The 24,656-nt window shown below is 38.7% G+C and overlaps 1 protein-coding gene across 3 annotated transcripts in view; it reads right to left on the bottom strand.

The window, feature by feature from the left end:
* The window catches only part of LOC149542927 (endoribonuclease), a 203,030-nt gene that overhangs the window by 164,859 nt on the left and 13,515 nt on the right, over nucleotides 1–24,656 (bottom strand). The window lies entirely within an intron of this gene.

Raw genomic sequence — 24,656 nt, forward strand, 5'->3', positions numbered from 1 at the left:
ATTGAGATATTGTTGAAAAACCAAAAATCAGCTGCTGCAATATCAGTTTGCTCATGCACCTCCTTAAACCATGCAGTGCCCTCTAATGATGGTTGTGCTCCAGGTGTGTTCCTGGGCACAAAATAACCACCTATCCCTGATGGGGATCTGGATGGTGATGATGAAGAAGTAGGAGATGTAGAAGAAGTGGAACCGGTAAAAGAGAAATTTTGTTTGCGGATCCGTGGGCCACGAAGAGATCCTGGTATGTTCTCAAGTGCTTCTTCTTCCTCTTGCATATCAAAAGGAGCTCCTTCAGATTCAGCTATGGCTGCCCTCATAGCTATTTTTGCCCTCTCCCTATTCAATTTTTTCTCTTCAGCAGCTGCAAGTAGGGCATGGATGAATCTTTTTTCTTCATCAGTTACCTTGAGACAAGGATTTGAGTCATGTTTCTTTATGCCTGCAAGGTGGTATTTGAGGCGGTTTATGCCTCCAGAAATAATTCTCTCACAGAGAATGCATATCACCTTCCCAATATCATTTGGATTTGGAGCTTCATAGGCATACCGCCATGCCTTATCTCTTGCATTTTTAGGCCGAGTGCCTATATATCCAGATGGGCATGGTGTTTGTGGCCACTCTTCTTGTGGGTTTGTCATTTTTTTAATGGTTGACCGTTGCCCTACACATAAATATATAGAGAAATGAATAAACAAAGTTAGAACTTAGAAGCTAGGGTTTCAAATGATTCAAACTTCAAACTTGAACCATATCCTTAGCAAACAACAAACTTCAACCATATCCTTAGAAGCTAGGGTTTCAAATGATTCAAAATGATTTTAAATGATTTGAAAACATTTACAAAAAACAACAAAAACAAAAGAACATTTGTTATAAAACTATAAAAAGTTTTCAAACTATGATAAGATGAACATACCTGGAAAGAAATTTGTCTTCTAAAATCTGTTAGAATCCTCTACAATCCACTCAAATCCGCCTTGAATCACTTGCAATCAGCCAAGAATGCCTCCAAACCTTCTTCTCTTCACTCCTCAAGGTTCTAAACAATGCAAATACAAGAAAGAATGAGAAAAAACACACTCACTGCCGCTTAAATCCTCACAGGCCGCGTTCACCAGTAAACCGCGAGTTTTTAGGAAAAACTCGCCGAGTTTTTGCCGACTACTCACCGATTACTCGGCGAGTTTTTACCAGTTTGCCGAGTTTTTAAATCGGCGAGTTAACTGGTTAAAAACTCGCCGAGCTAGGAAACTCGGCGAGTTTTCCATCTATGCTTTTGAGCTTTAGTCATAGATGCAATTTATGATTTGCACTTATAGTTTCCTCTAATACTGAAATTCGAACATAATATGCATTCAGAAATTGTAGTTTCATGAGTTTGACTTTTGTATGTATTGAGCTTATTTTTATTCAGATGTCGTACTTGTTTTCGGTACATGATTCTATCACTATGTAAATCTACTAAGTTTTAATTGTTAAGAATCACTACTTAACTCAAAACTTTGATTAATATATAGTGGATATCTCAAATCAGTATATGTTCTACAAATTTGGTCTGTATGTGTGTGCTTTTTAAGAATATTTTATAAAATTGTATATTTTCAAATCTTCAATAAAAGTGCTGAGTTTTTGGCGATTCCGAGATTTTTAAAATAATTTGGGCTGGCTGAGATATTGCCGAAACCGAGTTTTTCAACTATGGTTTGAGCAAGGGCTTGATAGAATTTCATTGCTAAGTTGTACAATGAGTTTGAGTGCTTACCATGGAGACTAGCGCTAACCTTCTGAGTTGATTTAGGGAGCTATTTTAGACATTTGGGACAGCCACATCCTTGTTTCAGGTCTGCCATAAAAATCAGCATATATTCCTTGTTGATTGGCATTTTATGCATCATAACATCGAAGGCGACAATCAGATATGTCATTGTATTGAGACTAACTGAATTTAATAAGAAAACCTTGCTGTTCAGAAATATATTAGGCTTCTGATTTTAATTGTAGTACATAATTTGTTGTTCTTTCTTACACAAAGTTTTTGCAATTGCCTCATATCATGGCAAAAACATCTATGCATTGAAAACTTATTAAAACCAAACCAGAGTATACAAAAGATTCAGACCAGCAATCAGGAAAAAAAAACGCAAAATAAGGGTGGTATATTACGGTGGTATCAGAGGTCCATGCTAGAGCTTGCTTTTTTTGGACTAGCTTATGAAAGGGTGTACATGAATGGTGGAATTGTGAATTAGAGAGTGCCTGAGCATGTGGACAGTCTTGGAGGGGCCATTGATACACCATTCTTTCATTATGCATTGTCAGAATATGGAGCTGATTTGTTTTCAAGGGATGAGTATGTATAAAGAGAAACATTTGGACTCTAATTCTTTGGTATCAGACAGCTGTTCTATTTTTCTGACCACAGAGATTTCAAATTGTCTTTTGACAATAGCAGCTGATTGGAGGGGTTGGAGAGGTTCGTTGCAACTTTACCTTGTTGGAGGTAGGCATATTGATGAGCTCTCATCGTCCTCTATCCTCAGAGCTTGCTTTTAGACCTCGCCCTAGCATTTTGGGTTTCTAATTTCGAAGAGAGCCAACACAAAAGTTTTCCCGCTCCAAAAAACCAGATGTTTGATGGATTAGATTTGGCTACAATTATAGGGACAAGTTCACACGAGGTGACCCTGTCCAAGGTCATAGTTAGCCCAAACAACCTTGTCCTCCCAATAAAGGCATGACAAGGACCTAAGGTCCAGAATTCAGTTGTCATGTTTGATTTTTAGCCAGTGCAACTTGGATTGAACAAGATCAAGCACAGGAGGCCATACATGGTAAAAAGAGCCTAGGTGAGCAAGAAATTGCATAAGGATGCAATTTATGACACTACACATACCAAACAAGAATTTATATTAATGTCACCATTATATTGGTGCAAATTGGTAGGCTACGAACTTGCACACTTGGTGACAAAAAGAACCAAGGTCTTCCAAATGATTCCACACTCACATTGTCCTCGAGAATGGTGCCATTCAATTGTCATAAGTTGTTGATCTACCAATTTTCAAACTCAAAATATTGGCTTATTAGTGCTTTCAAACAATGAACTTGATAATAACTTCTCCAAACAGTGCCATTATGCTAGGTCCCAAACTTGCTACTCACGCTTCTTGAGAAATCAATATGCTTTACAGCCATGTCATCTTGAAGGGGGAATGATCAGCTTAGCTACAGAATGTGAGTGATTTAAGGCCAGTTACTAAATAATGATATTCCCCCCATCACTTTGGGCTCACCTAAATCCAAAACATTATTCCTAGAGGCATCCTTATTAGGGTTTATCACAACCAAAGATAGACAAACTAAAAGCACTACAGTAGCATCCAATCTACACTTTGGCCCCAAAAGTTGTCACTTGACAAAAGACTAACATGCTAGATATAAAAGCCTTAGCTACCGAATTCATACTGACAGCGCTTGCATCTTTTGCGGATGTGGGATGTGTGCAGAAGCGAAACCACAATCGGATGTGGTTCAAAAGTTGTTAGGATGCGCATCCATTGTTTGTGCATCTCGGTGCATTCAGGACCCAAAAGCAATTTTTCACTTAGAAAACAGATTTTAAAGTGATTGTTTTGTTTTTTTTAATTCCATAGAAAAACAGCCCTTTATTTGAATCTTTTTGAACTATTAACTGGCATTTAATGCTTATCTTTGACATTTGGCATTGATCAATGATGAAGTACAAGTATCATCCTATCAAATGATTTAATTATGTACATTTCTTTAATTTTTTGTGTATATATATACACATATTTCAAAATATATATTAATTTACAGTATTTATTTTCAACTAATATATATACACACGAACCCGAATGTATCCACATATTGGGTTCTTGAACCTGCATCTGAACCAGATTCTTAGACAAAAACTCTATTAGGCCAATAAAAGCATAATTGCACAAGTGTGACATAAAGGTATGCAAAACATAATTCCTTAAAATAAGAACTCTAATGGCACAATATTTATGCACCTCTAGATTAATCACTAAATCATGCGGCTAAATACAATCTACTAAACTACTCCTAAACTATTGGTAAAAGGTGGTTTACATTTTAAGTGTATATATAATGTCCCCTTCTTTGACTTAGGCATTGGAGGAATTTCATTAGCCATTTTACTCCCGTGGGCTAATTCAAATAATTAAAAAGGAAATTGTTAAACTAACAAATATGAGTTGTCATAAAATAATGAGTGACCAGTATTTAATTAATTTTTATAAAGTAACAAGTAAAAAGCAAAGATAATTTAAAGTCACTTTATGTGGACCTAAAGGATCATTTTTTTAAATAAAGATGAACTTACAATATAACTTCTAGAAAGTTTCCACAGGAGTCATTACTGAGGAATGAAAGAGCTCATGTACACATTTTAGATATTTTTATGTCTTATTTTGAAAAGCTTGGACCGTGAGTCCAACTTCAAACCCTAGGAAGAAAAAGTTATGGGTGTTTCGCTTCAAAGATGAAAAAAAAATTTCTAGTCAAATTTATGGTGGATTCAAATATGATTCACAATTGGTATAATACAAAGGAAACAAATATTTTGTTACAGTTAGCTTCAAATTCCCAAGCACAAATTCATTGAGATATGGATGCATATAATAAATTTGGAAATCAATGTTGTGTGAGCTAAGGAGAAAATGTAGGAAATTATTATGCAATATGTACCCTAGAAGTGGTAATTTAATGAGTGTTGGTATAATCCAGTCGTACCTTTCATGAGAAAAGAGGTGTCCTACTCTTTTTATGTTCCTTTAAAAAGAGGAATCGGTGCATGAGGAGGCATTTAAGCCTTACTTAGCTCCAATACGACCTAATAGGGAAAATAAAGGCCAGCATAGCATTTGAAAGGCAGTTCCAATATTTATAAGGTTGTCATTGTTAAAGAAATAGGATCAAATTTAATACCTTTTTTATTATACATACATACATACATACATACATACCTATATATACATATATATATATATATATATATATATATATATATATATATATATATATATATATATATATATCTTAGTGTGATGGATGCACTCTGACTTGAATATCCTTGTTGATGTGATTGACCAAATTATTTTGCAGGTTTGTTCATATAATTTACCTGCCAAACTGTAAGTATATCTTTGATATTACTTCCAATATAAAATGCAAATGTTTATGTTAGTGATCGCTGCAAACTGTAGTAGCACTATTGTATTCTGTGTGTTTCAAACTTGCAGCAATCTAATAGTATACATATGAAGCAAGTAGGTATGTCCCAAGTAAGGACATGTCTCTACGTGGCCTAAGCCACGTAGCAACATGACCCCGCATGGGGCATATCCAATGATTTACTGCCATTGGTTCATGACAATAAATAACAAGATGATAATACTATCTGTATTATAATGATCGTTGTTGCCAATAATACGATCCGTTTGATATAACTATATCAATTGGTAATTGTAATAAACAATTTGTATGACTACAGTTCCACAGAGAATATGAGTCCAATCAGATTTGTAGTATTGATTAATAAGTACTCGCTGATTAATAATCATTAGATGATATTAATACATATTACAAATGTATATATATTTATATATAAATACTCAATTTTATATATATATATATATATCTGTGTGTGTGTGTGTATACATGTGAATTATCTAATGATTATTAGTCAGAGATAATAATGTTTCACTAGTAACCATAATGACTGATTAAAATAGTTTCTCTTGTTCAAACCAATATGACTGAAGCTATAAGGTTGACACTCCCTCTTAGCTAGGGGCAATTGTTTGTAAGGTCCACAAACTATACTTTCGAGCAATGAGAGAGAAATATCATCTCTATATGATATACTAGAAAATGGTGTGATGAAGAATAAAAACATAGATCCATTATTTAAATGTTACCTTATGGTATCATCAAAGTATGGTACATCCAAAAATATCATCCATAAGATATGCACCATACTTATATTTTCTTTGGTATGTGCACAGGCATCAAGTCTCATGATGCCTACCAAAGAAAATATTTGCACATGGTGTCTCCAATGATACTAGATCTCATAGTATCCACCATGTCATATCTCAATAACTTACATAAATGATATGTACTATCATGATCTCCATAGATATCAACCAAATGGCATCCATCATGATATCAGGTTAAACTATTATTATAATCGTCATCTTACAATAGTAACCACAATCAAACATCTATGAAAGATCATTATCTTTCATGATATTTTTGCATAATCTTGTAGTAACTCGTATGATAAGAAAAGAGTATACACATAGATAACCTTTAACATTAAAAATATACTGAGACTCAAACCTCAAAAAAACAAATTACATTTTTATCATACCAAGTTTACGTCTAAAATGTTCCACTTTCAATTTTAAGAGGGGCTTGCTTAGAATATCAGCAATTTGCTCATCTGTGCTAATATATCTTGGTTGTATGACATTTCTTTCCACCATTTACCTAATATAATGATAGGGGGTCTCAACGTATTTTGATCTATTAGGGAATATTGGATTCATTGAAAGCTTTATACAAATTTGATTATAGCAGTGTATAATATTGGGGTCCAAAAATTGTCCAAACAACCTTACCATTAGTTTCCTCACCCAAACTACTTCTAGAACTCCCATGGATGTTGCAATGTACTTGGCTTCTGTAGAACTCTATGCAAGTGAAGATTGCTTTTTGTTGAACTAGGATATCATGGCAGACCCTAAGCTGAAACAATGCCCTCAGGTACTTTTACGATCAAGAACATTGTCGGCCCAATCCGTGTCAGAATATCCATATAGATGTACATCAACGTTATCATATTTTAATCCTAGTCCAGTAGTTCCATGTAGATACCTTATGATATGTTTTTCTGCTCCAAGATGTATTTCCCTAGGTTCACACATGAACTGACTACGAGCATTTGTAGCATAACAAAAGTTTGGCCTAGTATTTACCAAATACATCAAGGATCCAATTATTTGTCGATAGGAGTAGGATCGGCTAGTTCTAACTCAAATTTTGCAGCTTTTAGTTTATGTACATTTGTTTCTATGGGCGTAGACATAAGTTTGTTGTCCATAATTCCAAATCTGTTCAGAATATCAATAGTGTATTTACCTTGGTTTAGAATGATAGAATTTTCTTCTTGACATACTTCTAGTCCCGAGAAGTCGGGAGACCAAGGTCCCTCATACCAAATTCATAAGCAAGATCTTGTTTGCATTTCATGATGGGATGATCATCTACGATTAGTATATCAACATAAAGAATGAGGATTAACATATCACCATTTGTTACCTTGAAGTAGAGGTTAGGATTTGCTTTGTTTTTGGGGAATCCTAGCTTGGTGAGGTAATTGTCTATCTTTTCATACCAAGCTCTAGGGGCTTGTTTGAGGCCATAGAGAGCTTTCTTCAATCTGCAAACATGAGAAGTACTATCATGAATAATAAACCCTTCAAGTTGCTCTAAATATTTTTCCTCTCTTGTTTGAGGCCATAGAGAGCTTTCTTCAATCTGCAAACATTGTTTACCGCATAGATTAATTAAGAACTGCAGATAGTGCACACGAACTCGAACAACAGAACACTTCTTTTATTATTCGCATATGCCAAGATATTACATGAGGTACTGATGATTACAATGATCCCAAAGGGAAATATAAATACTGTCCGAGGAACCTTCTCGAAGGTATCTGTCGGCCGCATACAACATGCCAACTGTAATAATAGAACCTTCTGGATACATCTCGATACATGTCGGCCTGACGGCACACATCCCGATACACTGACAGAACCCTCCCGATGCACCGTCGGGAACCTCCCGATACACCATCAGGAACATCCTGAAACACCGTCGAGAGCCTCCCGATACACCGTCAGGAACTCTTGAAACACTGTCGGGAGCCCCCCGATACACTGTCGAGAACATCGCGAAACCATTATTTCCTGATGACATCATCCCCCCCAAAATGAAAAGTCGTCTCCCGACGACGAGACCACAAAAAAAAACTCACACTATATACATTATTCATAAAACAAAAACAACATGGATGTATACATCATCAACCCGAAGGCTGAGTCTCGGACTGTGACGACCAGCTGCGTCGAAGCTGGTACACCTGTTCTGTCTGTATCTGCAAATCAGCTCTGATCTGTGAGTTCTCTTCCACCATTTCTTTCAGCATTAACGCAACCTCCTGACACTCAACTTCCTTCTGATCGTGAGCCTATTGCGCTGAGTCCTTCTCCTGACGTGTTGTTGCCAACTGCTGCTCGGTTGCTGCTAGTTTCTGCTCCACTGTGGTTAACTGTTGTTCTGCCTGCTGTTTCCCTCACGTACTTTCCTCGAGTTGTGCTAACAGCGCTGTCCGTTCCACTTCCCATGCCAGGTGCTAGGTGGTAAGTTGGTCGGCCATCTCCTCCCGAGCCTTTTCTGCCGTCTCCCGAGCCTTCCACCCAACTTTTGCTTTCCTTTGCTCGGTCAGCACCATTTCCGCTATGGACTTGCTTTGCTCTGCAATGACAGCCAGGCGAGAATGAATATCCATGTCCTCCGTCTCTGCTGGTAGAGGATCTGACGTTTGCACTGCCGTGGCCACCTTCTTGGCTATCACTGCGCTCTGATCCTCCCCTTCAGGTGATGCCGGTATCTCGACTATCTCACTGTTGGACCAATGGGCCTCCAAGGGTGTGAGCTCTCTCATGGGAGACTGAATGGAATGACCTCTGGCGACAGGGGCAAGTAGTTGGCGTCTTAGGTACTCACTTGCCCGACTTGCTACACTTGTTGTTGGAGCCTGGGGTGTCGCTTCAGGGATACTGGAGTGAGCACTCTGATCCCCACTTAGCAGGGTGTCCGCTACATTGACTACCGCATCTAACCCAATTACTTCCAGCCGAACCTGCTCCTGCGTACCTCTCCCACTGACTCCTTCCTCTGTCACAGGCTCCACAGGAAGTGGTTGAGGTAAACTCTCTAGTATAGGTATGGGAGCCGGTTCTTGAACTGCAGGCGGCGAACTCGTGGCTACAGGTACTGCTATCCGCTGGCGCACTGTTGGTTGCACAGGTGCTACTACTGTTCGTGACGCAAGATGTAGAGTAACCGGGGTCATTACCACTGGACGCCGAAACTGACCAAACCCTGGGATGTGAACATCTGCCATGGTGTGAATGTAGGGTGCTGAAATTACCGGAGCTGAAGTGATAGTCACAAGTGCAGCTGGTCGCGGAAAGCGAAGTGGAACTGCTGAGACAATGCTACCTTCCTCATCTTCTTCCTCCTCTTCCTGCTCAACCTCCATACCTTCAGAGTCATCATCCTCATCGCCAGATGTGTCCTGACGGCCACTATCGGTGTTACCTGATTCCTCCATTTCCTGCCGTGTCCTCTTCTGGCCCCCGCTCTTCTGACCTAGAGGTGTATCCAAATGCTTCCATTGCATTACCGGAGGCTCGCCAGGTACAGCCGGAGTCGGCTTAACTTCTAGCTGCTCATGGGGTATCGTCCTGGCCGTGGCGTCCAAAAAGAGTCTGATGGCGTAATGCGGCATATAGAACGTTTTGTGCTGTAAGGTCATGAACTCCTCCATGCGTGTAGCTAATAATGAAGCCCAGTCATAGACCTTACCGTTCATGATTCCATTCATCATACTAACCAAGGGGAAGGAATTGTCAGATGCCCTGTTGGATCCTGTAAGCCTGCTTTTAACCACATCCATCAAACACTTCCAATGTCCTTCACGAATCTCAGACTTTCGCAGCCCTCTTTTCTTTGACGCGTCCAAGAGAGTATTGATGTACTTCTGTACTTCGTCGTTATACACCATCCGTATGAGCTGCAGCTTTGTCTCCTTGCTCATTTGTTTGGGTCTGCCATCAATCTTGGTTCCACCTTGCACCGCCCCTGGTATACCAAAGACTCTCGTAAAATCAATTGGTTGAAAGGATACCACTGTCATACCCCAAATATGGAATTGAGCATTTTCGAGAATGCCTGTCATAAGCCTCAATCATCGGCCATAAAACGCCCTCAAAGTCTCTAATACAAAAAAGTGGCATCCGAATAGCCCACTCGACCTGTGCTTTCCTGATGCTTGCTTTAACTAGGTGAGTATCTGGATGTTCTTCCCACCATTTCCGATAGTCTCCTCCATTCAACCCTTCAAACGCTACAGTTTGTGGTGTTGTATGGACATCCGGCTAAGTCTGTACTTTTGCCCTATGCTTGCCTGTCTCCTTTCCCCGTGGCCGTGCTTGCAAGGGTCCTGCCCGCACCTCTTGATTCATGACTGAATCTTGTTCCAGGTGTTTCCTCCAAGCTCTCTTACCGGCTGATTGCATACTATGCCCTTCGTACGTTTCCTGTACCTGTCGTACAGCCGTACAGATTCCGAAATTTCCCACATATTTCCTACTGTAAGTGCCTTCCGATGAAACCCTTGAAAGTACGGCTTCCAAATACTCACTGACGGCTTTCAACAGGGCGCCGAGACACTTGAAGATACCCTCGAACGATACTGCTATAGGCAAAGGCAAGAATGAATGCAAAAAGGGCAGGTGATAACCTGAAAACTCTCCCCTACGTTGTTTTACCTATTCACCATGTGAAGGCCTTGATGAAGCATGAATAGATACATGCGAAACTCGATGCCGGTGGCGACTTGCTTGTTGCGATTGCTGCCCTCGAACTTATCATTTGCAAGGGATGCATTTATTAGATAAAAGGCCGGCGCGGGCTTGCCCGTTATTCCGGTGATTCATGATAACTCGACAGATCACACGGCCTTTATGCTGGCGACACTTCATTCAAATTTCTGCCCTTGAACTTATCATTTGCAACGTCTTGACCTACCCCTTAAGCGCACTTCTCCTGGAAAGTGGCACTACCCAGTTTGTCGTGAACAATTTGAAGGAGAAAAATCTTCAGTCCGTCATCTTCAGAATCCACGCAATCAAGAACTAATAAAAGTGAGAAAGAATGAAAAACGAAGCCAATGGTTTCGTCGTTCCTGCCAAGCTCCACCAAATAAAGATAAGTCAAATCCGAGAAGACCAACAACACCGTACGATGGTATCTGACATGAAATAACGTGTCGTACGGACCGTACGGTAGTCTACGTCGAATGGCCCCTTTTCTTTTTCACGTTTAATACTCTTATACAAATAGCACCGTACGGTGACATGGAATAGCCGGCCGTACGGTACTACGAAATAGAAAAATGTCGTACTGACCGTACGGTGCCATGAAATAGCCTGTCGTACGAACCGTACGATGGCCACCGTACGGCTCTTTTCTCACTCTCTTTTTTTTTAGAAAATTTTTATTTTTATTTTTTTATATATATATATTTTTTTTTTTTTCAAACAGCAGAGCCAATTTTTTCTACGACCGTCAGCGTCATCGGTCTGCAACGACGATGGGGACACCCGACAGTCATTTTCTGACAGAAAATTCTTTTGATCATGGTATACCTTGAGCTTCGAGCCATTCACCGCCTGGGGCACTTCCTGTCCATCCAAAGTCCATAGTTTTATTGCTCCATTGTCTCCTACTTCCCGAATTTGATACGGTCCGACCCACTTAACTTTGAACTTGCCCGGCTTGATCTCATTCCGGCCATCGTACTTCAACACCTACTCAATTTCAAGTGCTTATCGTGCCACGCCTTCCGCCTGTTCTAGGTTACTTCAGTGGCCCACTGTGCTAACAATCGCTTTTCCTCCAACCTGTTTAGTTTGTACAGCCGCTCCCTTAAACTTTCCATGTCGCCCAACTTATTTTCTAGCGCTATCCGTAGGCTTGGTATCATAAATTCCGCTGGTACTACAGCCTCCTGCCCGAACATCAATTGAAACGGCGTGTCTTGTTGTAACTTTATATGCCGTACGGTAAGCCCACAGAGCAGAAGGTAATTTTTCCTCCCAATCCTCTCCTTCGACTGCACAGGATTTGTATATAATTGATACCAAGATTTTGTTGGTAGCCTCGGCCTGTCCGTTTGCCCTTGGGTAGTACGGACTTGATAGCGAATGATAAATTTTGAACTCCGTGGTAAGTAATCGAATCACATGATTTACAAAATGTCCGCCTCTATCACTTGTTAATTGTAACAGAATGTCGTATCTAGTAATTATTTGCTCATAAATAAACTATGTTGTACTTACCGCTGAGTTGTCCGGTAGTGCACGCGCCTCCACTCATTTAGTCAAGTACTCCGTGGCGACCACAATGTAACGGCACCTTCTGGTTCTGCTCATCTTCAGGGGTCCTATGAAATCCAAACCCCATCGTTCAAAAAGCTCCTGGGCATGAGAGGGATTCAGAGGCATGAAGTCTCTCTTCAAGGGTTTCCCCGCGCGCTGACATGTATCGCATGCAACAACCCATTCCCTCGCGTCATTGTATACCGTTGGCCACCACAATCCTGCTAGAAGTATCTTTCGTGCAATTGTGTCCGGGCCCATATGTCCTCCTGCCGATCCTTCATGTGCTTCCTTCAGTACCCGTGGAATTTCTTCCTCCAAGACACAACGCCTGAGGATCTGATCGGGTCCCATTTTATACAACAGTCCATTAATCAACTGAAATGTTCTGCTCCGTATCACCAACTTCCGTCTTTCATTTGATGGCATAGTATCTGGAAACTGTTTTGTGGACAAGTATTTGTCGATGCTTGTATACCACTTCAGTAGTGCGGCAATGTGGAACAATTGTGCATCAGGAAAGTCATCATTCACACCGTCTGCCGATTCTCCTGTTCTAATACGTGACAAATGATCAACGCTTACATGCTTTTTTCCTAGTCGTACGATGATCTTGAAGGTAAACTCCTACAAGAGGAGTAACCATCAACTGATCCTTCCTTGGATGACTGGTTTATTGATCATATACAACAAGGCCTGATGATCGACATAGAACACAAACGGAGTAGCCAGCAAGTAATGTCGGAATTTTTGTACAGCATAGACCATCCCTAATGCTTCCCATTCGGTCGTACTATAATTTTGTTTTGCTTTTGATAGTAACCGACTAGCAAAGTAGATCGGATGATCCAACCCGTGGCTACCGGTTTGTGCGAGGGTTGCTCCAATCGCATAGTTAGATGCATCAACATGCACATGAAACTCCTTATTCCAATCTGGGTAGGCCAGGATGGGTGCAGTAGCCAACCTTACTTTGAGCCCTTCAAATGCTTCATCTTGATCTTTTTCCCATCAGAATGATTCTCCCTTGCTCGGGGAGAGGTACGCAAGAGCAAGTTCGGTTGGAAGTAATTGGGTCAGATGCGGTAGTCAATGTAGCGGACACCCTGCTAAGTGGGGATCAGAGTGCTCACTCCAGTATCCCTGAAGCAGCACCCCAGGCTCCAGCAACAAGTGTAGCAAGTCGGGCAAGTGAGTACCTAAGACGCCGACTACTTGCCCCTGTCGCCAGAGGTCATTCCATTCAGTCTCCCATGAGAGAGCTCACACCCTTGGAGGCCCATTGGTCCAACAGTGAGATAGTCGAGATACCGGCATCACCTGAAGGGGAGGATCATAGCGCAGCGATAGCCAAGAAGGTGGCCACGGTAGTGCAAACGTCAGATCCTCTACCAGCAGAGACGGAGGACATGGATATTCATTCTCACCTGGCTGTCATTGCAGAGCAAAGCAAGTCCATAGCGGAAATGGTGCTGACCGAGCAAAGGAAAGCAGAAGTTGGGTGGAAGGCTCGGGAGACGGCAGAAAAGGCTCGGGAGGAGATGGCCGACCAACTTACCACCCAGCACCTGGCATGGGAAGTGGAACGAACAGCGCTATTAACACAGCTCGAGGAAAGTACGCGAGGGAAACAGCAGGCAGAACAGCAATTAACCACAGTGGAGCAGAAACTAGCAGCAATTGGCAATAGCACGTCGGGAGGAGGACTCAGCGCAACAGGCTCACGATCAGAAGGAAGTTGAGTGTCAGGAGGTTGCGTTAATGCTGAAAGAAATGGTGGAAGAGAACTCACAGATCAGAGCTGATTTGCAGATACGGACAGAACAGGTGTACCAGCTTCGACGCAGCTGGTCGTCACAGTCCGAGACTCAGCCTTCAGGTTGATGATGTATACATCCATGTTTTTGTTTTATGAATAATGTATATAGTGTGAGTTTTTTTTGTGGTCTCGTCGTCGGGAGACGACTTTTCATTTTGGGGGGGATGATGTCATCAAGAAATAATGGTTTCACGATGTTCCCGACAGTGTATCAGGGGGCTCCCGACAGTGTTTCAAGAGTTCCTGACGGTGTATCGGGAGGCTCCGACAGTGTTTCAGGATGTTCCCGATGGTGTATCGGGAGGTTCTCGACGGTGCATCGGGAGGGTTCTGTAAGTGTATCGGGATGTGTGCCGTCAGGCCGACATGTATCAAGATGTATCCAGAAGGTTCTATTATTACAGTTGGCATGTTGTATGCGGCCGATGGATACCTTCGAGAAGGTTCCTCGGACAGTATTTATATTTCCCTTCGGGATCATTGTAATCATCAGTACCTCATGTAATATCTTGGCATATGCGAATAATAAAAGAAGTGTTCTGTTGTTCGAGTTCGTGTGCACTATCTGCAGTTCTTAGTTAATCTATGCGGTAAACATTTGGCGCCGTTGCCCAATGGACCTGGAAAGGCAGGAGAATGAAGAGTAATGCCGAATCAGCTGAACAAGAATAAGAACAAACTAAAGGACAAGGACGAAATACGCACAGCACGTGGCGATCTGATTTTGGCGCAGCAAGCCGAACGAAGAAAGAGATTCCAGAAGATTGTTGCCGACGAACGCAGAAGCGCGGAAGCATTGTTGGAGGAGACGCGACAGTGGGTGGAATTGATCGAAGAGGCAAGGGAGGAGTTTTTGAATTGGCATTCGCCGAGGGAAGACAGTCCAGACGGAAGAGAATCAACTCGCACGGCTCAGAGTGCCGAAGGAGCAAGAGCGTGGAGTGAACTCTTCGTCCAAGATCCACTTCCAGAAGGAACAAAAACACTTAACAGCGACCCTTCTTCACCAAACACAGCTGTCGGGATACCAAGTGTGAGCGTCGGGATACCAAGTGTGAGCATCGGAATACCAAGCGTGAGCATCGGGATGGCGGGACCAAAGGATAAGTTACCTAAATTTGATGGTGATGGAGCAGCTGATCCCATCAGACATTGTAAAACCTGTGAAACGATTTGGAGAGCTAATGGCATAATGGATACAAATGAATGGATGAGGCAATTTCCGGCAACCCTACGGGGTGTTGCGATTGATTGGTTTACTGATACTAATCCACAAAAGTTAAACAGTTGGGATAACATTAACAAGGAGTTCATCGCCGAATTTCAACTTCTGCGCGATGATAATGAAATTGTAGCGGAGATATTCAATACTAAGCAGGGGAAGAATGAAACAGTCCGAGTCTTCGCAAGGAAATTGAAGGATTTGATCAATAAGATGGAGAATAAGCCAGCTGACGGGTTACAAAAACGATGGTTCATTGAAGGCCTTCACCCAAAGCTGCGAAAGAAGATGAAGATTGTGCCACCATCGACATACATTGAAGCATATAACCGGGCAATGAACTTGGAAAGTGAGCAGAAGACCAAGAAGAAGAAGAAGAATAGTTCCTCCGATTCAGATGACGACGCCTCTTCAAGAGAAGATAAAAATGATGAGGGTAGCAGCAAGAAGGTTCGTGCGCTTCAGAAAAACATGATTCGGATGATGAAGGAATTCAAGAACATGAACAAGGAAACTAAGGGCAATGAACTGTGGTGCATGGAGTGCAAGAAGGAAGGCCATACGAAGGGATCCTGCCCGAAGGAGCAATATTGAGAGATCTGCCAGATTATGGGACACTCGGTAAAGGAATGCCCGTTCAATTTGAAAACAAGACCACCGCAGCAAGTGTTCCTGACACAGGAAGCAACCCCGTCAAGAGGGAACGGGAACACCAGTACGGAAGGTGCCACATCGGGAGGATACAGAAATAATCAGCGTGGTCAAAACAACAACAGTAGTGGCAGCAACAATAATGGCGGAAGAAATCGGATCCAATATGATGCGAATGGCCGACCGATAGTTCAATGCCGCGCATGCAACCTATGGGGTCACTTTGCCCGAGAATGCACAACGACGAACACATTGAAGTTGCTATGCCGATGGTGCGGACCTGGAGATCATGATGATACTAAGTGCTCGAAGTCCGGAGTAAACTTGATTGTCGTCGGGACAAACGAGGAAGAAGTTCTAGCTATCACACGGAAGCAAGCGAAGCTCTACCCTGATCCGACGGAGGAAAGGAAGAGACTGGAGGAAGCCCGTGCAGAAATCCAGAAAGCAACACAAAGAGAACCGACACACCGTCGGGAACATCCCGAAACACCGTCAGGAGCCTCCCGATAAATCGTCAGGAACTCTTGAAACACCGTTGGGAGCCCCCCAATACACTATCGGGAACATCGTGAAACCATTATTTCCTGATGACAAACATGAGAAGTACTATCATGAATAATAAACCCTTCAAGTTGCTCTAGATATTTTTCCTCTCCAATGATGTCATTCAAAAATGCAATCTTTACATCCATCTAGTGCATTTTCCATCCTTTTGAGGTGGAGATAGCAATTATGGTCCTTACTAAAGTGTACCAAGCAACTAGGGCAAATGTTTCTTCATAATCAATTCCTGTCTTTTCGGAGAAACCTCTGGCAACAAATCTAGCTTTATGTCTTTCAATATTTCCATTTGCTACCTGTTTGATTTTAAATAGCCATCTAGATAAGACAATCAATTTTCCTTTGGGCCTAGGCACAATGTCCTAGACATCATTCTTTAGGATGGGTTAATACTCTTCGATCATAGCATCCTTCCAAACTTGATATTTTAGTGTTTCCTCAACATTTAGAGACTAGGACTTAGTTCACTCATAAGAGCTACATGATTTGATAACCTCTTGGTTTCTTACTTTCTCTAAATGTGCCCTTAGGTGCAGCATAGTTTTATGCTTCTTCAATTATTTTCCTTGCAGAGTGATTTTTTTCTATTATTAGTAGGTTAAAGAGGTTCAGGAGTAGAGTTCATAGGTTCAGATTTTTTCTACAAGTATCGCCCTCTGAAGTTCAATGTCAGGATCTTCTTCGATGTCTTGAGGTTTATCATTAATGTTTTTAGATGTTTTGAATGCGATGTCTTCTTCAAAAAATACATCTCTGCTTAGTTCAATGATTTTATGGCTGGGAACATACCCTATAGGCTTTGGATGATTTACTTTATTCGAAAAATATCTCTTTATTTCCTAATGGCTCTCTAGTTTGGATCTTTTCTCCTTAGGAATGTAAATATAAATTGGGCACCCAAATACTCTTAAATGACTTAGGTATATTTCCAGTAAAAAATTCTTCCGGAATTATGTTGTCAAGACTAGAGTGAGGACATCTATTTTGCATGTAAACTACAGTATTAGAGGCTTTTGCCCAAAATGAGGTATGAAGGTTCTAATCATGCATCATAACTTTAGTAGCTTCTACTAAATGGTCATATTCTTTCTTTCTACCACCCCATTTTGTTGAGGGTTATATAAAACGTTGTACTCCCTCTTGATCCTAGTAGTATATATAAAAAGTTGTTTTTGCTAAAAGTGAATTGCTTGTCATTTCAATATACTTTTCAATACTTGCGATATTATTGAAAATCAAAAAAATCATATAATCTGAAAAAAAAAATTTAAAAACAACAAACACAAAATATATATACTTCTCTAGCATTGCTAGTGTGAGCCAGCAGGGTTCTTACAAACATGTCATTAACTCTTCTCTTTGTGCATGAGAAGCTAGCTTAACCCTAGATCTGATACCATGTTAATGTTATAAGCCAGGAATCAAAATACGCAACAAAACATAACAGAATAAAGAACAATAAGCACAGCATAATTTATCCTAGGAAAACCCTCCAATTGGAACGGAAGAAAACCCAGCTACACAATAAAATCACTTTTATTGAATAATCCAAATTCTGAAATACAATATGCCCAAACATCAGGTTCAATACTGAAGTAATATTCAAAAACACAATATCAACCTCTATATCCTATGAATTACTCTTGAAGAATATATAAAATTGCCTTGACCCTTCACTCCCTTGTTGTTACAAAGTGAAGATGCCTTCCTTGCTTTGATTTTTCATTGTCTTGACTCTTCAAGATACATGCACGATCTCTTCATTAGCCAATGTTGAAGACTCTTCATTATCTTCAAAAGGCATGGCTCTTCGAATCAAAGATGATTCATAAATGAAGCCTCTTTGCAGCCTCATCATATTAAAGGATTAGATAATGCAACAGCAAGTATCTCAAATATAAAGTTGATGCAATCACAAGTACGCAAATATCTCCTCTAGCTACCAAACTTTAACAGTTGAGAGGTTGGGACAAAGAAATCCAACCATCCATTTACAACCACAAATTGTTGGAATGAAGGAAATGAAAAGAGGAAGGGATTTGACGACTAAGTGGAATTTCTATACAGGACTGGCTATCAAGACACGATCAAACTATTAAAGAAATTTAGTAGTCCACAAAAAGATCACAAAAATTGAAGTAAATATCCAAAACCTTCCTAGCTTGGAACTTTTTGGATTCTTGCAACTTCCAACATTTGATAGGAACATGGGGGATGAGGAAGAATGGCACTTTAGCCAAATTGACCAAGGGAGACCCATTAAAGATTTCTTCAATCAATAATATGAGATTAGAAGGGGGTCTAATGCACAAGGAGGTTAGAGCTTGAGCAACTTGTTATGCTAGCAATTTGTATCCCTGGGCATCTCTTGAGCAACATTCCAAAAACCAAAACTAGCATGAGACAAAAAATCAAACATGAGAAGAATGAGTTGTGGACCTAAATAACATGATAAGGAGCGTGAGGAGAAAGCTAGAAACAAACTGTCAATATTTTTAAACTTTTAAATAACAAAACAAGTAACTTGTTGTAATATCCCATGTCGGGACTTTACTTCATTTATCTTAAATTTCTTGATTAGGGTTTGGATTGTAATTCCCCGATAGGATTAATTATTTCTCTTATTAAAGTTTTTTGTACATTCGTTAACACTCATATCTAACCTTATTATTATTTCCACTAAATGGATGTTATCCAAGTTGCCTTGATATCAACTTTGGAATGGATTGCCTCAAAGTTTATAGGTCCAAGTCCATATTACAAAGGCTTATAGAACGCTGACCCCTACCCTATCTAGGGACAAATATCCATTGTTTGGATTTATACAAGCCCCTCCTTGGCAACATTACTACCTTCACTACTTAAGTCAGATAGTAAAAGACGTACAATGTAATTGTATTATTCTTTAAAATATATTAAATATATTAGAACATATAAAAACCTCTAGTCTTGATAGAATGTAAATAAAATATTTTGTTAGAAAATTAATCTTCCTTGGATGTATTGAATAAGAGATATTCCAAGGATCCCTACAACTAGTTTGTCCTCTTGTCCATGTGTGAGGACATGCCATTTTTTGTCCTCTTGTACAAGTGTGAAGACATGTCATGTTTTGTAATTCCTTTGATAAGGAAATTTTCTTATCCTCCTTAAGAGGATGTTGACACTTTGCATACACTTATTATGAATGGTAGCATTCATAGATTTTAGTTACTTTTGTAACTCCTCTCTCATCTCTATTTAAGAGATGGTCCTCTATCATTCTTCTACACACATTAGTATTATTGTAAATGAGCTAATTACTCTCTCTCTTAGGCTTTGCCTCATTCATAATATTTCACAAGAGGTTTTCTTGGTTTTTCCCCTTTCAAAATCTTTTGTCTCCTTGTTGGCTCTTTTGGGTGATTTCTCCAAGTTTATGTTATTCTCATGGTAACACTTTCTTCATCATCTAACTCTCTTGGATTTTAGTTTTTTCCTTGCTCTTTGTATTTTTTCTTTCATGGTATCAGAGCTTGCTTACTAATCCTTGTTTGGGTGAGAATTGATGAAGGTTGCCATTTTGTGGAGCTCTCCTTACTTGGAAACATATTTTGAGAAGAGGGCTGAAATCTCATTTCTTTAACTCATTTGTGTTGCATGATTTTGATTTACTTTGTTTAATTCATTTATAACCTTCTTTGGAAGGCTTATCGCCAAAGAGTTTGCAGTTATTTGCTTTATTTAATTTTTTCAACTAAACCTCTCTGGAAAGCTTGCTGCTAGAGAGTTTCTTTGTATTTTGTTTAAAGCCTAACCTCAGTCATGAAAACACAAGGTTAGAGCTTTGTTCTCACAAGTTTTTGCTTGCAGGCCTAGAAAATCTAATCTGTTATTTACAAGTTTAACATCTAATATTTCTTTTTGCCTTAAAATTTGTATTATACAATTTGTGCAGGTTTAATGTCCGAGTACACTCTTATTCCAACACAAAGGCAACTGTGAAATCAACTCCGCTCACTCCCGTACAGATCTTTCATCCTTCAATATGCACAAACCTTAGCCTGCATTCAATTGATACACCCTCCCTCCTAACCCATTCACCCACTTAGTCGGCACTTAAATGTGTCCATGTTTCCTCCTCATTGTCAGCACAGAGACTTCACATTGTCCAGCCTGCAGTTTTTTGCACAGCACCTTTCTGCTACCCATTTTTCCTTGGCCCCCATTTGCCTCCCACCGTCGGCCCTTCTTTCAACCTTCAGGTCAGGCTTAAAAAAATTGCATTCAGCATTTTTTCCTGCAAATAAACCTTTGTGCAACATTTCTTCCACTTCTTTAACATTTGTTATTATTAAGTTTTCATTATTCTCTCTATCAACAAACCTTCTATCTTGCACGGTAATTATTTCAACTTATTTGTCACTTCCATTTTTATTCTATTCATAACATTTCTTTGAAACACTTCTTATGTTCTTCCTACAATATATTGTTTCCATATTATTATTACTTTCTATAGATAACATTATATCTCATCTTAATTTTAGCATCTCCATTGTAATGTGTCTACCATATAATCAATTCCTCTTCCATTTGATTTGTCTCTAGGCTTGTTTTATAGTTATTCCTACATTCAACATAAAACTATATTCTCATTAATTTCCTTTTGTTCATAGTCATATTAATAACACGTCTCTTCCTTGAAAGTTAAAAAAGAAAAGTTTTGTTTATGCCATATGTAACCCTCTAATCTTTGCAGCTTTTTAGATCTTAATAGAAAGTTTGACCGATAGAATTCAGTTCAAATAAATGAAAAGATTTTAGTTTTTTTTAACCTTCTCATTGTTTTTGTTTTGATAGGTGAACCTTTGCATTGTTTTTAATAAAAGAACTAATTTAAAATTTTATTTTTTAGTTAGCATTCTTTAATTTTTATATTATTTACAATTGTAAGTTTATTTACTTTGTGTATCTTTATTTCTTTTATAGAAATCCACTTTTTAATCTAGATTTTCAATCTAATTTTTTTTCAATTCTTTATTTTTTAAAGGGGTGATCTTTCAATTTTCATAAAAAGAAATTCCAAATTTGTGTAATCAAGGGGGGTGGATTTTTTTTTAACATGTAACATTTTCATGATAATGTCTACATTAGTTCCAGAAATTAAACTAAATAGTTCTAATTATTGTTCGTACATGACATGTATCTCTTTTATTTTTCGTTTTAAACATTCATTAGACGTTGCTACTAATCCAGCTATCGAACTAGCTGCCTCTGCTCCTCAAGCCAACAAAGATGCATGGAAGGCTAAAAATGAGGAAGCTTTAGGTTTAATTGGCATTTTGATGGTTCCCGATTTATATGTTTTCATTGGACAGTACACAAAAGCCCATGAAGCATGGGCAATCTCAAAGAGTACTTATGATATTACAACTGAATCACATAAAATGCAGACTTAAGATCAACTTGAAGATCTCAGGTATACTGACTATAAGACTATGGATGAATTTTTATTCAAATTTGATTCTCTTAAAGATCAGTTAACTGGTTTATGTGTTAAATTATCAGATATTCAATTAATTCATATCATTCTTAAAAAGTGTCTTCCTAGGTAATTTCAACAGTTTATTACTAAAATTCATGGCCAACTTGTTATTCCTAGTTTAGCTACTCAATTAACTTATGGAATTTTTCAAAATTAGTTACGTCAAGAGAAAGCTAAGTTGATACAATTTGGTACTCTTAAAACTAATGAATGTGTTTTTATGTCTAAAAATCAAAGTCGCCATTCTAGATCAAATTATAATCGCCGTAATCATAATAATCACACTAATCATACTTCTCGTAATAATTATCATAATAATAGCACTAGTCATAATCACTCTAATAATAAATTTCATTCTAATAATAACCATCATACTAGGACTAATAGTTATAATAGTCAAAACAATAACTCTCATTCTAGGCCTGATTGCCCATGTTGTGGAAAAGATGGTCATGTTATCACCAAGCGTTCTAAAAAGCAAAATGATAAAAAGCCCATGAATCAAACTAATCATCACAATCAAAACAATCAAACCAAAAAAGGTAATAATAATGGGCAACAATCTTGTCATGCATTTACATGTAGTTATAATGATTCTAGAGCTTTAGAATGGATAATAGATAGCGGTGCATCTCAACATGTTACGTCTCATAAAGAAGTGTCTGATTTTGTGCATCCTGATATTTCTAATATTCCAATTTAACTTGCTAATAGTCATAGTTGTAAAGTTGAAGGTTTAGGTGATGTGACTGTTCCTAATGAAAAACTTCATAAGTGCTTTATGTTCCTTAATTGAAATCTAATCTTCTTTATGTTGCTAAGTTATGTCAAGATTTTAAGATTGAGTTTGTAAGGACATGTGCTATATTATTGATCCTAACACTAATCAAGTTGTTGTTAATGCCAAAATGGATCATGACAACTTAATTAAATTTTATGAATTTGCTAGTTCAAAATATTAGTTACACACTACTATGGATTTAAATATATTGCATGAAAGACATAACCATTTGAATTCTGATTATATTACTTTGATACAAAAAGCAAATATGGTTGATGGATTGCCTTATATTATTCCTTCCTAACTTGTTTGCAAAGGTTGTATGAGTGGTAAGATGCATCGGGAACCCTTTCTACATGGTCAAACTTGGGAGGGCAACTCATAAGTTGCACCTTGTCCCTAGTGACCTTTTGGGGTCCATTGAGAACTTCATCCAAGGATCAAGGTATGCACTCAATTTGCCGAAAGATTTTTCTAGAAGGACTTGGATCTATTTTTTGCATAGTAAAGATCAAGTTCTTGATATATTTGCTGAATTTAATTTATTTGTTGAGATGGAATTTGGATTTTAAGACTAAGATTCTTAGAACTGATAATGGGAAGGAATATGTGAACAATAATTTTCATTCTTATTTGAAATCATTTGGAAGTAAACATGAGCTTACCGTTCTAATTACACCACAACAAAATGATGTGGTGAAAAGGAAGCGTAGAACTATTGTTGAAATGGCTAGATGCTTATTACATGCAAAAAATATGGATTTTAAGTTTTGGGCTAAAGTTATGGCTTGTGCTATGTATGTAATTAACAGGAGTCCTACTAAAGCTCTCAAGGACATAACTCCCAAAGAGGATTGGTTTAATGGGAAGCCTTATCTTAAGAATTTGAGAATTTTTGGTTTTATAACTTATGCTCATAAACCTAAACAAAAAAAGAAAAAGTTAGATGCTAAATCTTCACCTTGTATTTTTGTTGGGCATGATGAACACACTAAAGGTTATAGAGTTTATAATCCTCTCAATAACAAAGTTGAGGTTGCAAATTGCAGAAAATGGCATCCATGATTGCTCCAGAATTCAAGGTACAGAATTCAGTGGAGCTCAAGTTGTGGTAGTGGAGGACCAATCTCCTTTTCTAAACCCTCATCCTAATGCATCTTCTTGTATTCCTCCTAATGATTGATGATGATAATACTATTTGATGTGTAAACTAGAATTTACAAGTTTGTAATATTAATCCAAATTAGAGATTTAATTCCCTGATCCAAACACTAATTGTGTGGCTATCTGTTTTCAACCATTGAAATTAAATGAAGAGTTATGCTTTAAACATGATAATTTCATTGCATTTAATTATATAAAAGAGAATAATAAATAACTAAAATAAATGAGTGAATAAGAAAGAGATAGAAGAGACCCAAACAATTTGATAAAAGAGTTTGTCCAATTAGAACTATGTCTCTGTTTATTAATGTTGCCAGGCAAAACACCTTATTACAACACCCAGGCTTCAATCTCCTTCATAGTCTCTTTCCTTTCACTTTAAGACACTTCACAAAGTCTTCGTGCTTACAAGAATCTCTCACAAAAATTCACCTCTTAATCCCTCAATAATTTTCCCTCCAAAAATTACAATAATTCTTCCACAAGAATTCCTTCACCAAAATTTCTCCAACATTTCCTGTCTTTACAAGGGAGAAAAAACCCCCTTGTATACAACATACTTCCTTATTTGGTTCAAAACCAAATAAACAAATAATAATTACAAAGCCCAAAAATATCCCCTTTTGCTTCTTATTATACCCAAAATATAT

Source organism: Cupressus sempervirens, chromosome 8 (genome assembly GCF_028749045.1).
Source record: "Cupressus sempervirens isolate cs-2001-9-10 chromosome 8, ASM2874904v1, whole genome shotgun sequence".
Lineage (NCBI taxonomy): Eukaryota > Viridiplantae > Streptophyta > Pinopsida > Cupressales > Cupressaceae > Cupressus > Cupressus sempervirens.